This window comes from Pelodiscus sinensis, chromosome 3 (assembly GCF_049634645.1).
Source record: "Pelodiscus sinensis isolate JC-2024 chromosome 3, ASM4963464v1, whole genome shotgun sequence".
NCBI lineage: Eukaryota > Metazoa > Chordata > Testudines > Trionychidae > Pelodiscus > Pelodiscus sinensis.
In genome coordinates this window covers 55,606,333-55,620,940 of record NC_134713.1, presented here as the reverse complement: position 1 = coordinate 55,620,940, position 14,608 = coordinate 55,606,333, and the positions used below count along the sequence as shown (strand labels likewise).

Genomic DNA, 14,608 nt, shown 5'->3' with positions numbered 1-14,608 from the left:
GCGTTTGGTATTTTTGTTTCTACCATCTGGCAACCCTACACTGCTCCCACCCCTTAGAGACAGCACCACTGCCCATTGGCTAGGGAGCATGACCACTGGGCACTGCAAAAGTGGCATCTATAGGCCAGAGTGCAGCATGTGCACAAAGCCACCCTGTGCCAAGGGGTCACAAGGACCTGGCGTCCCCTTCCGAGAGCTGCCTGGTGCCAAGGCATGTTGGGAGCCCGTCCCAGGCCGTGCTGCCAATCAGACTTTCAATGCATGGTCAGTCAGTCGGATGCTGGGGGCCCTTGGAGTTCTAGCGTGTAGCCCAATACCTCGCAACCCCATTACTCTGTGAATTTAATTAGCGGGGGGAGGGGGAGGGAGTCACGTGGCTGTCTCTGCAGTGGGCCAATAGGGCTGTACACCCAGGCTGTGTCTAGACTGGCCACTTTTTCCGGAAAATCAGCTGCTTTTCCAGAAAAACTTGCCAGCTGTCTACACTGGCCGCTTGATTTTCCGCAAAAGCACTGATGAGCTACTGTCCGAAATCAGTGCTTCTTCCAGAAAAGCTTTGACGCTCCCCGTTCGGGCAAAAGTCCTTTTTGCAAAAAACAGTTGCGCAAAAGGGCCAGTGTAGACAGCTAGCTAAGACTTTTGCACAAAAGCAGGCTAAACGGAAAAAAGCTGTTTGGACGCTGGGAGACCCCGTAGCTGCCCCGGACTTCCTGGTAACCAGAGCTCTTAAAGTAGCCGCAGGCTGCTGAGCACATGTGACAGAAGCGTGCCTCAGACCTCTGGCCTGAGGCCTGCCAACATTGCCCCCGCCATGCCCAGCAGCCACCTCGCAGCCCAGCATGGCAGCTCCGGGTGCTCAGCCACCCGCACCCCCAGTGCAGGACGCCCCCAGGGGCCGCAAAAGAAGAGCCCCATCGTGGTCCTCGGGGGAGCTGGAGACCCTCCTGGACCTGTGGGAGGAGGAGGAGGGCCTCCACGACACCCGGTCCCGCAATGCCGACATCTTTGGCCGCATGGCCTGGGTGCTAGCCCAGCAGGGCTATCCAGCCTGGAACCTGGAACAGGTCCAGGCTAAAGTCAAAGAACTTCGCCTGGGCTGTGTGCGAGCCAGCGAGGGCCGGGGGGCAGGACCAGACACCTGCCCCCACTGTGACCGTCTGCATACCATCCTGGGACAGCCAGCTCCACAAGCCCCGGATGTCACAGCCGACACCTGCGTGCGCCCCCCAATCACCAGGACCACCACGACGAGGGAAGGGAAACAGCAGCAGCAGTGTGCCGGAGGACGAGGCCAGCAGTGCCATCCAGCAGGCCCCCTCCGGCAGCCCCGACGTCTCCCGCACGTCCTCAGAGGCCGGGGAAGGATACACCAGTAGGTGTTGCACTTTGCACTCACGAGGGTGGGCGGGAGGGGAGCCAGGCACCCAGAGGGGGGAGAGGAGAGCATGTCACTCGGGCCATGTGAGCTGCACGCTGTGTAGCATTAGGCAGCAAGCAGCACGTGCAGCCTGGTGACCGAGTGGCACGTGGCCAGCAGGCAGCTCCAGGGCACGCCTGGGACCGTGCTGCTCACACGCGTCCGGCAGGACCGGGGAGGGGGTGGGGGTGAGAGGGTGGATTCCGGCTGCCAGGGCCAAGGGGACTCAGGCCAGAGCCCGCACCTCCGCAAGGGTATAGCAGGCAAAATGGCACATTGTCCCCATGCCTGGCTGTGAGGTTTTCCTGGGAAAACCGCAGCATCACAGCCCTGTGAGCGTGGCCCCCCCAAACTCCTTGCCTGCTCCCAGTGCCTTGGCTGGCTGCCCGAGGGAAGTCTCCACTGCGGCCACACATGTCCCTGAGCTACCGTGTGTGAGGGATAGTGGGAGGAAGAAGGGGGGGGGGGGAAGTACTTGGGCCTCCCCTAGGGCCTCCTGAGTTTTGCTGCAAGGATGGGACACTCCCTTGTCACTCTCTTGGTTCCATCCAGGAGATATCCCACACGATGGGGATCTGATAGCCCAGACCACATCTGGGGATTTATCTCGCTCCCTGTCAAACACCAGTGATTAGCCCAAAGCCTCACAGCCTCCACCGGCAGGGAGTTCCACAGGTTAATGCAACACGAGCACCCTCCCACCCTCCATGGGGCCAGGACAGAGACCGGAGGTTCCAATACATGGAGGAGAACCCTACTCCAGAGGTGGTCCTCTATGCAAATATACAACATGTGTGGGGCAGGGGGGAAACCGAGGGGGCCCAAGCCACACTACCCCTGTGGTGTCACCTGGGCTCAGGGGTGGGGTGGAAGGCATGAGGTGTGGGGACAGTGGCCGGGCTGCCTGACTGACCCATCCTTTCTTCTCTTCCCTGCAGCGGGACCAACCTGGAGCAGGGGACCCTCCAGTCCGGCAGCAGCAGCAGCACCCCCAGCCGCCCAACCACGGAGGTGGCGTGTCCGACACCGGGACCAGCTCCTGCGGCGCCATGTGCAGGCCGTCGAGCGCATAGAGACTGCCATCCACAGGCGCACAGAGGCGGACCTGCAGTGGCGCCAGGAGGCCTGGGCCACCTTCCAGGAACACTGTGCGCTGATGGCGAACTCCGTTACCAGCCTCTCCGCACACATAGTGCATGCCATCCATTATGGCATGGCCTTGCCCTATGCCCCTGCCATCCCTCCTCTAGCACTGCCCCCGCTCCCTCCTGCCCCTCCTGCAATGGCTCCTTCTCCTCCAGTCCCTGCTCCTCCTGCAATGGACCCTCCTCCTCCTAACCCTACCCCTCCTGCTGCCCACCTCCCCATTCAGCCTGCGCCCCCATGTCCAGGTCCTTCCCCGCAGGAGCAGTCGCAGGGGCCACCCCTCCCAGGAGTAGCTCCTCTCCCTCTCCCAGTTCAAGGTCCCCTCCCCCTCTTCCCCCTTTGTAATTAAAAACCTACAAGTTTTTTGGGTGAAACCCAACTGTGTTGTTGTGTATTGGGAGATAAGGGGAGGGGAGGGAGTTGTCCAGGGAAACCGAGGCGACCCTACTCCGCGGCCTGTGAGAACATGTCCATGAGGCCCTCCTGGATGCGCACCCCATCATGGTGCACCTGCCCCGGCCCCCTCCTGCAATGGCCCTTCCTGCTCCTGCTGCCCACCTCCCTGTTCAGCCTGCCCCCCCATGTCCGGGGCCACCTCTCCCAGGAGTAGCTCCCCTCCCCCTCCCAGTTTAAGGTCTTCTCCCTGTTACGCAAGGTTACGTGAATAATTAATTTAGAATGCTGATCAACCTCATAAAATCATGAAGATGACAAATGCGGACTCCAAATTCCATATCTATCCATATGTCCAGAAAGCTGCCCCGGTGGTCCACGAGGGCCTGCAGAACAATGGAGCAGTACCCCTTTCTGTTCATGAAATGGGCCGCTCGATGCTCCGGGGCCCAGACGGGGATGTGGGTTGCATCCAGGGCTCCCCCGCAGCTGGGGAACCCGAGGGCAGCAAAGCCGACAACGGTAGCGTTCACGTCCCGCAGGCGGATCACTCTGGGGAGCAGGACATCGTTGATGGCATGGACGACCTGCAGAAGGGTGCAGAGAAACACAGGGGAACACATCACATAAGGCAGGGGTGGGTGTGTACTCCCTTGGCCCCCTCCCCGTGATTCTCTCTGTCCTCATGCACGCGCGCACACACACACACACACACACACACACACACACACACACACACACCACAGCCCCCTCGCCCTACACCCTGCTCCCCCCCCCAGCAGTCCTGTGCAAGGGAGGAATGGCCCAAACCCCTGGGTGACCCAGTGTGGAGTCTTGGCTGCCCCAGGCATGGAGTGCAGCACCCTCCCCCCACCCCACGGGACTTACTTCCATCACGACAGCGCTGATGGTGGATCTGCCCACCCTGAACTGGTATGCCACTGATCGGTAGCAGCCGTGTCCAAAAGTCAGAGGGCAACCCCCAAACCTGCTATGGCTGTCAGTCCCTGCAAGAGGGCCTAAACCATGGAGCAGGAGACAAACGGCTGTCCGGGGAGACCCCTTTAAGCATGTGTCTGAACAGAGCTCAAACCCCCGCCCCCTGAAAGGGCCGGTGCCCTTGTGCCCTCTGCAAAATGGTTCTGGGCTTTTGCGGAAAAGCGCACCACCAATCTGGCCGCGCTATTCCACAAGAGCGCATTGTTATAACACGAACACCGCACCCATCCGGCCGCGCTTTTCCAAAAATGCTTTTAACAGAAAACTTTTCCATTAAAAGCATTTCCAGAAACTCAGGCCAGTCTAGACCCAGCCCCAGAGAGCTCCCCTGGAAAGAGGTGGCCCTGAAGCCTGCCGGTGCCAGGGCTCTGGCTGAGGCAGCAGGACATGGGGAGGGGCTCGGGCCCTGGAGCCGCGGAAGCAGACCAGCCTCCCCAGCGCTCGCCACTGGAAAGCGACCGTTCCCACTTTCCGCAGGGCCTTTTCTAGCCGCTCTCGCAGGGCGGGACAGAGGGCGGGCCTCAAAGCGTCTCTTGTCCAATGGGAACGAAGCTCTGGAGCCGAGCCCGCCAATCAGAGCCCGGCTTGTTGGGCGGTGACGATATTCAAACAAAAAGCGCGGCGCGACGCGTTCTCTGGAGCCCGGTCTGAATCTCTTGCCTCGGTGCAGCGGCCTCGCGGCATCCCGGCTGCCGGCGGTGAGTGCGGCTCCCCAGGGGTCCTGCTGCCCGCCGGGACAGCGCGGGGCGGGGGCAGTGACTGTCGGGGCGAGTGTTTCTGAGGCAGAGGGGCCGGAGCGAGGCCTGTCCCCGCGGCCTGGCTGGCCCCGTCTTCGTTCCCGTCGCCAGCCGCTCGGAGGGGCTGCGAGTCTCCCGAGCTCCCCTCGCGGGTCAAAGCCCCCGCCCCGCTCCCCGCAGGAGCCTGGCGCCGCGCTTCGGCTCGCCCGTTGTCGCAAGACCCAGGCGTGGCAGCCTCCTTGTGTTCTGCATAAGCACCCCCGGGGCCCGGACCTCGCCTTGCCACTGGGTGACTTGTAACGTACGCCCGTGATATCAGCCCTGCATCGGGCTTCCCAGGAAGCCTGTGATGTAAGCCAGGCCTTGGGCCTCCCCGGCCTGGATCTGTGCCGCCCATCCCACTGTACAGATCGCAGGCCTGCTCTGTTACTTGCCTTGTGTAGCTAGTGCGTGGGAACCCTAACCACGGTGCGTCATCTGTACCGAAACAGAACAAAAGCAGAAGGCTCTTAACTGTAGTATGTGCTCTCTTGGCTACTCTGAGCCTAGACAGTTAAAGGCTGTATCTGTACTGGGTAATCCTTTTATGTTGTGCCCAGAAACACAGTTTTTTGATAGAAAAAGAATATAATAGGGTAGTTTTTGATGTGTATGTAGTGCCTGTAACTCTTAGTGGGAGCTCATCATCAGAGACACAGACATCTGCATATGTGGCATACATTGGTAAATAGGTTGAGAACTTTAGAAAATAGTTGATGACAGCAACCAGAAATCCTATTGGCTTGGGACTGTCAAGCTCAAGGCAGGTGATTTACTATAATAAGGGCTGAAATATACTCCCACTATTAACAGTAGTTTCTGAAGGAAAGTGTATACAGGACAGTGTTATCCTTTCTTATAACTGGTATCTGCTACTACCCGTTGTTAATTCATCACCAAAACAATAACATCTGCTTGCACTATTGTAGTTTTTACTAATATCAGTTGATATCCCTGATCTACACCACAATGAGAGGGCTTTTCCCAATAAGACTAAGTATATGCCCATGTTCTTTCCTCCTTCAAGGCAGTATGCCTTCCTGGGTTTAACGAACTGCACCTGCCTAAAGTGATATGGTTTTAAAGATACCACATATCCACTCTTCACCCTCTCACCTTTCTCACTGTTAGGCTATGTCTACATTGCGCTTTCTTGAGCAAGAAGATATACAAATGAGGTGTGGCAAATATTTCCACTCATTTGCATACCTAATGAGCCACCTTTGCGTACCTAATGAGCTACTATTTTTGTGCCAGGGGCTTTTGTGCCAGCCCTTTCCTTCAGACCATGTCTAACTTTCCTAATGTCACAGTTGCAGTTAGGAAGGGCAGTTGAGTGAAGGTTTAAGTGGGTGGAGGCACATGGTAAGGTATTCTTTATGAAGGAACATCAATTCTGAAACTTGCTTTCCACCCTCGCCATCTGATTAATGCTAGGTTTTAGCCTTTAAGATTCTGAAAGGTCCATTTATTTTCCCATACTTTTAGGACAAGCGTGAGTTGCAAGCTATTAAGTAGCCAGATGGAGGAAGTTTTCCTTGTGTTCTGTTTTTTGGTAGTTGGGCTGATTTGATTTGACAAATTACTATATGGAAGTTTTATTTTTTAATTTTAATTAGCAATTAACTGTACTTAGAACTTGGAATAGGCGCATATTAAAACAAATCTTGAGCAGGCAAGGGTGCTTGCAGTTCTTATTGCTTGTTATTCATTAGTTAACAGTGTGCATGTTGTTCATTACTTCTAGAGCAGAGGTGGGTAATAAGCAGCCTGCAGGCTGAATGTGGTTCCCCAGATGCTTTATTGACTGGAGTGTCTGCAGGTATGGCCACTCACAACTCCCATTGCTGTGGTTCCCGGCCAATGGGAGCTGCCGGAGTGGTGGCCCAGGGGCTAACCTGTGAGAACTGCATTTGGCCTGCAGGCTGCTTAATGCTTACTCCTTCTTGAAAATTTCTCCTTTCTTCTTGCCTTATTTTCTATGTTGTATGAGGTTGTTGATGTTCTATTAGTACTATATTTTTGTATTACTTGTAATAGTCAGAATCAAGGTGCCATTATGCTAATTGCTGTACAAGAGCACAGTAGAATGGCCCTTCTGAAATACTCAAAATATAATTTGACACAGCATGTAACGGTGGCCGTAGAAAGGAGAGGAGAAATGAATGAACGTGTGTACCGCATCATGCAGACTGAATTGCAGTTCTAAAAAATTTTGGTTTTTAAAAGAGGTTATTAAAACCACTTTGTGTGTGTGTGTGTGTGTGTGTGTGTATTTACTTGAATTAGGCATGTAAACATTGGTTAAACCATTCACTGCTTTTTAAATGTAGTAAGAGCCCGGCACTGGGAGCTAACTCCACAGCAGCTCTGCCTTTTAAATGTATTAAGAGCTGCCTGGCTCTTACTACATTTAAAAAGCAGAGAGGCAGTAGGGGACTGGGCGTGAGCCAGGACTCAGCTGTCCTGGCTTGCACTCAGTGCCCTGCTGAGCCTCTGCTTCCTTTGTTCCCCCCACTCGGGCAGAGACAGTGCTGGGGGAAACCTTTTTTTAAGCCTGCTCCCCACCCTTGCTGCCTCTGATAGAGGTAGCAAGGGCAGGGGAGAAGTGACTAGTTGAGTAGTGACTTGACTACCTGATAAGTCTAGGCTTATTGGGTAGTCGACTACTCAACTAGTCGTTTAAATCCCTTCTCCCGACAAGAGCCTGCCTCTGGCACCCCAGCCCTCTGTGGATCCCAACTCCCTGCTCTCCTTTTGAACCCCTACTAGGGATGTAAAATCCCAGTGTAATAGACAGGGGTGCTAACCAGCACCCAGTGACTAAGTGGTTAAACTCAGGTCGCTAGCAAAGGTGTTGGCCAGGAGGCTGGGAGAACCAGTCAAGAGAATGTGTTGAGATTTGAACTGGATATAGATGTCTTGCTTGCTTTCTTTGTGGGGGAGAGAGAAATCAGGAGTTGAGGCACATAATTATTTAAACCCAGGCAGGACTACTCGGTCTCCGAAGAATTTGGGGCATGGGAGTGGATTGAAGAAAGAGAAAATTGTAAGTAAAAAGAAAAGTGAATCTAGTCATGTTCAGGGATTTTTTTTTTTAAATTTTGTGGATTGGTTTGAACTGCTCTGTGAATCTGTGCCTCTCCTTCCCATTTACTACCTTGCATTGTGCCCAAAGACTTTTCTCTGTTTTAATTTGTTTTCCTTAGTTGCTCTGTAACATCTAGCAACCAAGTATGCTTTATCAAGTTATCTTTTATTTTGTAATAAAAATCATTTTTTTAGGTGATGATTTGATTCTTGTGTCCTGGAAGGTTTGTCTGTCTTTGTGTATCTGCATGCCTCAGACTGAGGAGTCAGTTACCAGACACTGCAGCTTGTTTTCCTCTTCTTTTTTTCAAGCTCTTTTAGGGCAAAAGAACTTGGAGTATCCTAGGGGGTGGGTTCAAGTGTTCACCCCTGGTTTTAGGGATAAAAATCACTTGATGGCAGTAATGCCCAAAAATCTGCGTGTTGTGATTTTGGGTGGGAGTTTTTTTGGCAACCAGTGTCTGCAGAGGCAAGGTTTTTAAGCTCTCATGGGTCCTCATCTTCTGCACTCAGAGGGCCAGTGTGGGGCACAGCCCTGACACCCAGTTAATCAGTTAACCAGTTAAATGTTAGGTTAGGTTACCCTGGCTGGAATAGCCCATAGTCTTGCCAAAGCTCCACACTGGGGCTGGCTGCTGGCTCCCAGCTTTGGTGCTGGGGCTTCTGCCGGCTCCCAACTCTTGTGCTAGGCCCAGGCTCCCTGAAGACAGAGGCTTCTCTGGACACTGAAGCAGTGCAGAGTCCCTGCGGACAGAGGCTGCTCCAGGGCTCATAGGCCTGCCACAGACAAGGGCTGCACCTCTACCTGCATTTGGTGCCATCTTTCTATGGCTTCTGTGCTTTGTGCTCTGCCTCCTCCTTGTGCGGGAATGGATCTGTAGGTGTTGACAAAAATGTTGATAGGTCTCACTAGCACAGAACATCACGCATGGCATTCATATGACATGAGATTTCATGTGGCTTTTGTGGAGGTGATGACCACAGTGGAACTCCGTTTTTAGACTCTGGGAAAAAGTAGTGAGTGGTGATATCACATCATCATGCATGTCTGGGATGACAGGCATCTGCATCCACTTATGCAGAACTTTTGTATGAGGAAAGCTACTTTCATGGGATTATGTGCTGAGCTCACACCCATCCTGCAATGCAAGCACATGCAAATGAAAGCTGCTCTGCCTGTGGAAAAGCATATGGCTGATGAGCCAGAGGTTCGAAAGATTGTCTAGGGGTGGCTTTTTGTGGCAAGGGACTGGGCCGCGAAGGAGGAAAGCCCGAGACTTAAATGTACTTAACCAATTACAAACTTTATTGACTACAATCTGATTATATTAAATTACTATCTCTGATTTGTTTAAGACAACGTAGCATGCAAATAAAACATACATTAGAGAAAGTTAATACAACAATAATAAAAACTCCTCCTATAGCCAGTCCCTCTATGGTTATCTTGGAACAGCCGGTAGAGTTAGTTATTAGTTTGCCTAGTCACTTAACAACCCCTCAATTCTACTCCTAGTTCTTATTAGACGTAGGTGTGGTACCATTATACAGTATGGTTAATGCAATACAACTAACTATTGCTAAGCTGACAAATAATGTATTAAGCAATACTTACAAGCCCAGTAACAATTATGATGCACAGACACAAAACAACACGAAGCATGCCCCTGATTCGTACACCCTTTCGTGATTCGGTGGGTGGGAGGCGGCCTTGGGTGATCAACCCCTCAGCCAGGCTGGACAATACGTGCCTTCTATTTTTTGATACAGAATCTCCCCGCGCTTAGGGCTCAGGGTGCTTTATACTATAATTTTGACATCCAGTACCATTTTAGGGTTCCTTCTTTGTGACATGACATCTATCTCAAGGCATTGTGGTCAGTGCCTGATGCAGACATGACTGGCACACGTGAAAGCTAGCTATGTTTTTGCTTCCCTGCTCCAGGTTCTTGTTAACAAATGTATATGACAGCTCATTTCTTTTATTTCTATCTTGTCCTTTTTTTTTCTTTTCTTTTTTTGTGCTCGTTAACTTAGTGTATGGGACAGCTTGTGTCCCTGCTCTTATCTTTTTGGCCCAGGTGCTTGCCAAGTTAAGTTCTGTTTACTGAGAACAGTGCTGAGCACCCAAGGGACTTCAAGATCTGTCTCTGGATCGGCCTCAGCGGCCTGTGTTTTTCTTGTGAGGGGCTTTTGTGTGGCAGTATGGGCAATATTGAACATAAGAACATAAGAACGGCTGTACTGGGTCAGACCAAAGGTCCATCTAGCCCAGTATCCTGTCTACCGACAGTGGCCAGCACCAGGTGCCCCAGAGAGGGTGGACCGAAGACAACGATCAAGCGATTTGTCTCCTGCCATCCCTCTCCAGCCTCTGACAGACAGAGGCCAAGGACACCATTTTATCCCCTGGCTAATAGCCTTTTATGGACCTAACCTCCATGAAATTATCTAGCTTCTTTTTAAACTATTATAGTCCTAGCCTTCACAGCCTCCTCTGGCAAGGAGTTCCACAGGTTGACTACACGCGGTGTGAAGAAGAACTTTCTTTTATTAGTTTTAAACCTGCTCCCCATTAATTTCATTTGGTGTCCTCTAGTTCTTCTATTTAGGGAACTAATAAATAACTTTTCTTTATCGGCCCTCTCCACACCACTCATGATTTTATAGACCTCTATCATATCCCCCCTCAGTCTCCTCTTTTCTAAACTGAAAAGTCCCAGTCGCTTTAACCTCTCCTCATAGGGGACCCGTTCCAAACCCCTAATCATTTTAGTTGCCCTTTTCTGAACCCTTTCCAAGGCCAAAATATCTTTTTTGAGGTGAGGAGACCACATCTGTACACGATATTCAAGATGTGGGCGTACCATAGTTTTATACAGGGGCAGTAAGATATTCTGGGTCTTATTTTCTATCCCTTTCCTAATAATTCCTAGCATCCTATTTGCCTTTTTGACCGCCGCTGCACACTGTGTGGAAGTTTTCAGAGAACTGTCCATGATAACTCCAAGATCTCTTTCCTGATTTGTCGTAGCCAAATTAGCCCCCATCATACCGTACGTATAGTTGGGGTTATTTTCCCGATGTGCATTATTTTACACTTATCCACATTAAATTTAATTTGCCATTTTGTTGCCCAATCACTCAGTTTGGTGAAATCTTTTTGGAGTCCCTCACAGTCTGCTTCTGTCTTGACTATCCTAAACAGTTTGGTATCATCCGCAAACTTTACTACATCACTGCTTACCCCTTTCTCCAGATCATTTATGAATAAGTTGAAAAGGATCGGTCCCAGGACTGACCCTTGGGGTACACCACTAGTTACCCCTCTCCAATCTGAAAATTTACCATTTATTCCTACCCTTTGTTTCCTGTCTTTTAACCAGTTCTCAATCCAAGAAAGGACCTTCCCTCTTATCCCATGGCCATGTAATTTACACAAGAGCCTTTGGTGAGGGACCTTGTCAAAGGCTTTCTGAAAATCTAAGTATACTATATCTACTGGATCCCCCTTGTCTGCATGTTTGTTAACCCCTTCAAAGAACTCTAACAGATTAGTAAGACAGGATTTCCCTTTACAGAAACCATGTTGACTTTTGTCCAACAAATTATGTTCTTCTACATGCTTCAAAATTTTATTCTTTACTGTTGTTTCGACTAATTTGCCCGGTACTGAAGTTAGACTTACCGGTCTGTAATTGCCAGGATCGCCGCTACAGCCCTTTTTAAATATTGGTGTCACGTTGGCTAACTTCTAGTCATTAGGTACGGAAGCCGATTTAAAGGATAGGTTACAAACCACAGATAATAGCTCAGCAATTTCCCATTTGAGTTCTTTTAGAACCCTTGGATGAATGCCATCCGGTCCCGGAGATTTGTTAACATTAAGTTTTTCTATTTGTTCCAAAACCTCCTCTAATGACACTTCAATCCGGGACAGTTCCTCAGATTCATCACCCACAAAGGACGGTGCAGATTCAGGAATCTCCCCAACGTCCTCAGCCATGAAGACAAGCAAAGAAATCATTTAGTTTCTCTGCAATGGCTTTATCGTCCTTGATTGCTCCTTTTATAGCTCGATCATCTAGGGGATCCACAGGTTTTTTAGCAGGCTTCCTGTTTCTAATGTACTTAAAAAATATTGTTATTTCTTTTTGAGTTTTTGGCTAGCTGTTCCTCAAAATCTTTTTTTGCTTTTCTTATTACATTTTTACACTTCATTTGACAGTGTTTATGTTCTTTTCTATTTATCTCACTAGGATTGGACTTCCACTTCTTAAAAGTTACCTTTTTGTCTCTCACTGCTTTTTTTACATGGTGGTTAAGCCACGGTGACTCTTTTTTAGGTCTCTTGCTATGTTTTTTAATTTGGGGTATACATTTAAGTTGGGTCTCTATTATGGTGTCTTTAAAAAGTTTCCGTACAGCTTTCAGGGATTTGGCTCTAGTCACTGTGCCTTTTAATGTCTGTTTAACTAACCTCCTCATTTTTGTGTAATTCCCCTTTTTGAAATTAATGCCAGGGTGCTGGACTGCTTAGGTGTTCTTCCCACCACAGGAATATGCGCAAGGCCGTGGTCAAAAGGACCCGCTACATGACAATGGCAATCACACTCTGGAAGCTGGTTACTCCAGACAGCTTTTGCTTGGACACCAGTAATTTCAGAATGTGAAAGTCAACCATTGGACTCATGGTGATGGAAGTGTGCAGTAAGGGTGTAAGAGTTTAAGTTTATCAGTTAAACTCTGGATCACTCCTAGGAGCCTGCAGGGCTTGCAGTACTGGGGGCTTGTGGACCTGGAGCTTGTGGATCCAGCAGTCTCTCAGGAGCCTGCAGGCATGGTGGGGCCAGCATCTCATGGGACTAGCCTTGTAACTGAATGAATTTCAATTAGTTACATTGTTAGTGTTTTTTAAAAATGTTACAGCCTTAGTGTGCAGTTCTGTGACTCTGGGAAACATGCATGAAATTGTAGATGACTTTGTATGGACGAGCGTCCAAACTGTGGTGGCGTGATAAGTGGCATAGACATTCCATTTCTGGCACTAGACCACCTTGCCCCTAACTACAAAGGGTATTTCTCCATGGTTCTGCATGTGCTTATGGATTACTGTGAGCATTTCACAGACATCTGGCCTGGAAAGATGCATGACACCAGAACTTTGGCCTGTTCAGGAAGCTGTAAATGGGAACTTTCTTTCTAGACCCGAAAATCACAGTGGGGGAATTGGAAATGTGATCGTTGGAGATCTTTCCTACCTCTTAATGCCTTTGCTCATGAAATTATATGCAGGGAACTTTGACAGCAGCAATAACAGTCTGAGCAGGTGCATAATGACTGTGCTTTTGGCCATTTGAAGGCCTTCTGGCAATATGTGTACAGGAAGCTGGACTTGGCTGATGAGAATATCCCTATGATCATTGTTGTGCTGTACCCTCCATAATATTTGTGAAAGGAAGAGTGAAAGCTTTACTCGGGACTGGTCTGCTGAGGCTCAGTGCCTGGAAGTTAAGTTTGAATAGCCTGAGACCACAGTTATAAAAGGAGCCTGGTGCAGGGCTGTAAGGGTCACGTATGTCTTGAAGCAGCAATCTGATGCTGAAAGTCAGTAAAACTGGTTGCGGTGTTTGGGAGTGCAGTGGCTGCATTGCTCGGGAGTTGCTCTCACATGTGTTGGACTTAGTGCTAAACTGACCGTAGCTTTTCTGGGGTATGCTTTCTTGTTTACTTTCGTCTCTCTATTAAAAAAAAAAAAATTTCCTGAGGGATAACAGTGTTGTCATCCCTGAAGTAACCTCCACCTACCTCTGGGCCTTGCCCCCAGCCTGCCTTGCTCTGTGCAGCCTGACCACAGTGCTTGGGGGCCACACTGCACATCTCTCTGAGTGAGCAACTCCGGTGTGTGCCGGTGACCTGGGCCAGCGCACAGTCCCAGGAGTTCCGTCTCTGCACGCCCCCTGGAGCAGCGTCCCTCTGCCTGTGGGGCCTGTCCCAAGCCTGCCGAGCCCACATGCTTGCCGTGCAGCTTGATTCTGTGCGACCTAGGCTCAGGCATGCTTTCCTGGGCCTGCTGTGAGTGGGGTAGGTCTTGCAAGGCTGCCTCAATCCCGTGCAGAAAGGCTGGGCTGGGGGCAGGCTGTGGCTGCTGCTGCGGTGGCCAGACTGTTGCCCAGCCTGGTGGTGCTCCTGGGAGGACGAGTACACAGCTCAACAAATTCATGGAAGGAACCAGGGGGTGTGTAGAGAGAGAGGAAGGGAGATGTATGTGTATGTGGGGATGGGTGGTGCAGTTAAGGGGGAATGGTAGGGATATAGGAATGGAGGCAGGGGGAATGGGGAATGTGGTGGTGAGGAGTGGGTAGGGAAGGATGAGGGTGTAGTAATGGAAGAAGGTGGTTGGGGGTATGGGTAGGCAGTATGGGGTGGGGCTGGGGAAGGGTTAGGGAGGAATGGAGTTAGTTGTAGGAATGGGTAGAGATGGAAGGAGAGGGATAGGCAATGTGGGGTGGGGAAGGATTAGGGAGGATGGTGAGTGCAGGAATGGAGACAGGAGGGGTCAGATTGAAGTATGGGAATAGGAGGGAGAGCTGGGTTGCCCTGGCTGATGGCCGGGGCGAGGGACTGCCATGCCTCGGCCCAGCCCTCCCTGGTGGCTGGGAGGAGATCTCGGGCTACCTATCCTTAGAAACTGGGAGATTGGCAAGTGTAGCCAGCAGGAAACACATGAATTTCATTTATCAAACACAAACAAATAAATGTAGGACACCTGTGAAGAATGATACTA

General features: G+C 50.6%; 1 protein-coding gene and 1 long non-coding RNA gene across 2 annotated transcripts in view; one reads left to right on the top strand and one right to left on the bottom strand.

Moving 5' to 3' along the window:
* Positions 1–3,219: 3,219 nt before the first annotated feature.
* On the bottom strand, positions 3,220–4,391 carry LOC142827816 (uncharacterized). Its single transcript, XR_012902571.1, has 2 exons — positions 3,845–4,391; positions 3,220–3,543 (listed from the first exon to the last, which is right to left on the bottom strand). It is a non-coding gene; the product is annotated as an uncharacterized LOC142827816 (long non-coding RNA).
* Positions 4,392–4,523: 132 nt separating this feature from the next.
* Positions 4,524–14,608, top strand: part of TTK (TTK protein kinase) — a 75,232-nt gene continuing 65,147 nt past the window's right edge. The window contains exon 1 of the mRNA XM_075923778.1: positions 4,524–4,653. The gene's annotated coding sequence lies outside the window, so the exon portion shown is untranslated. The remainder of the gene's footprint in view (positions 4,654–14,608) is intronic.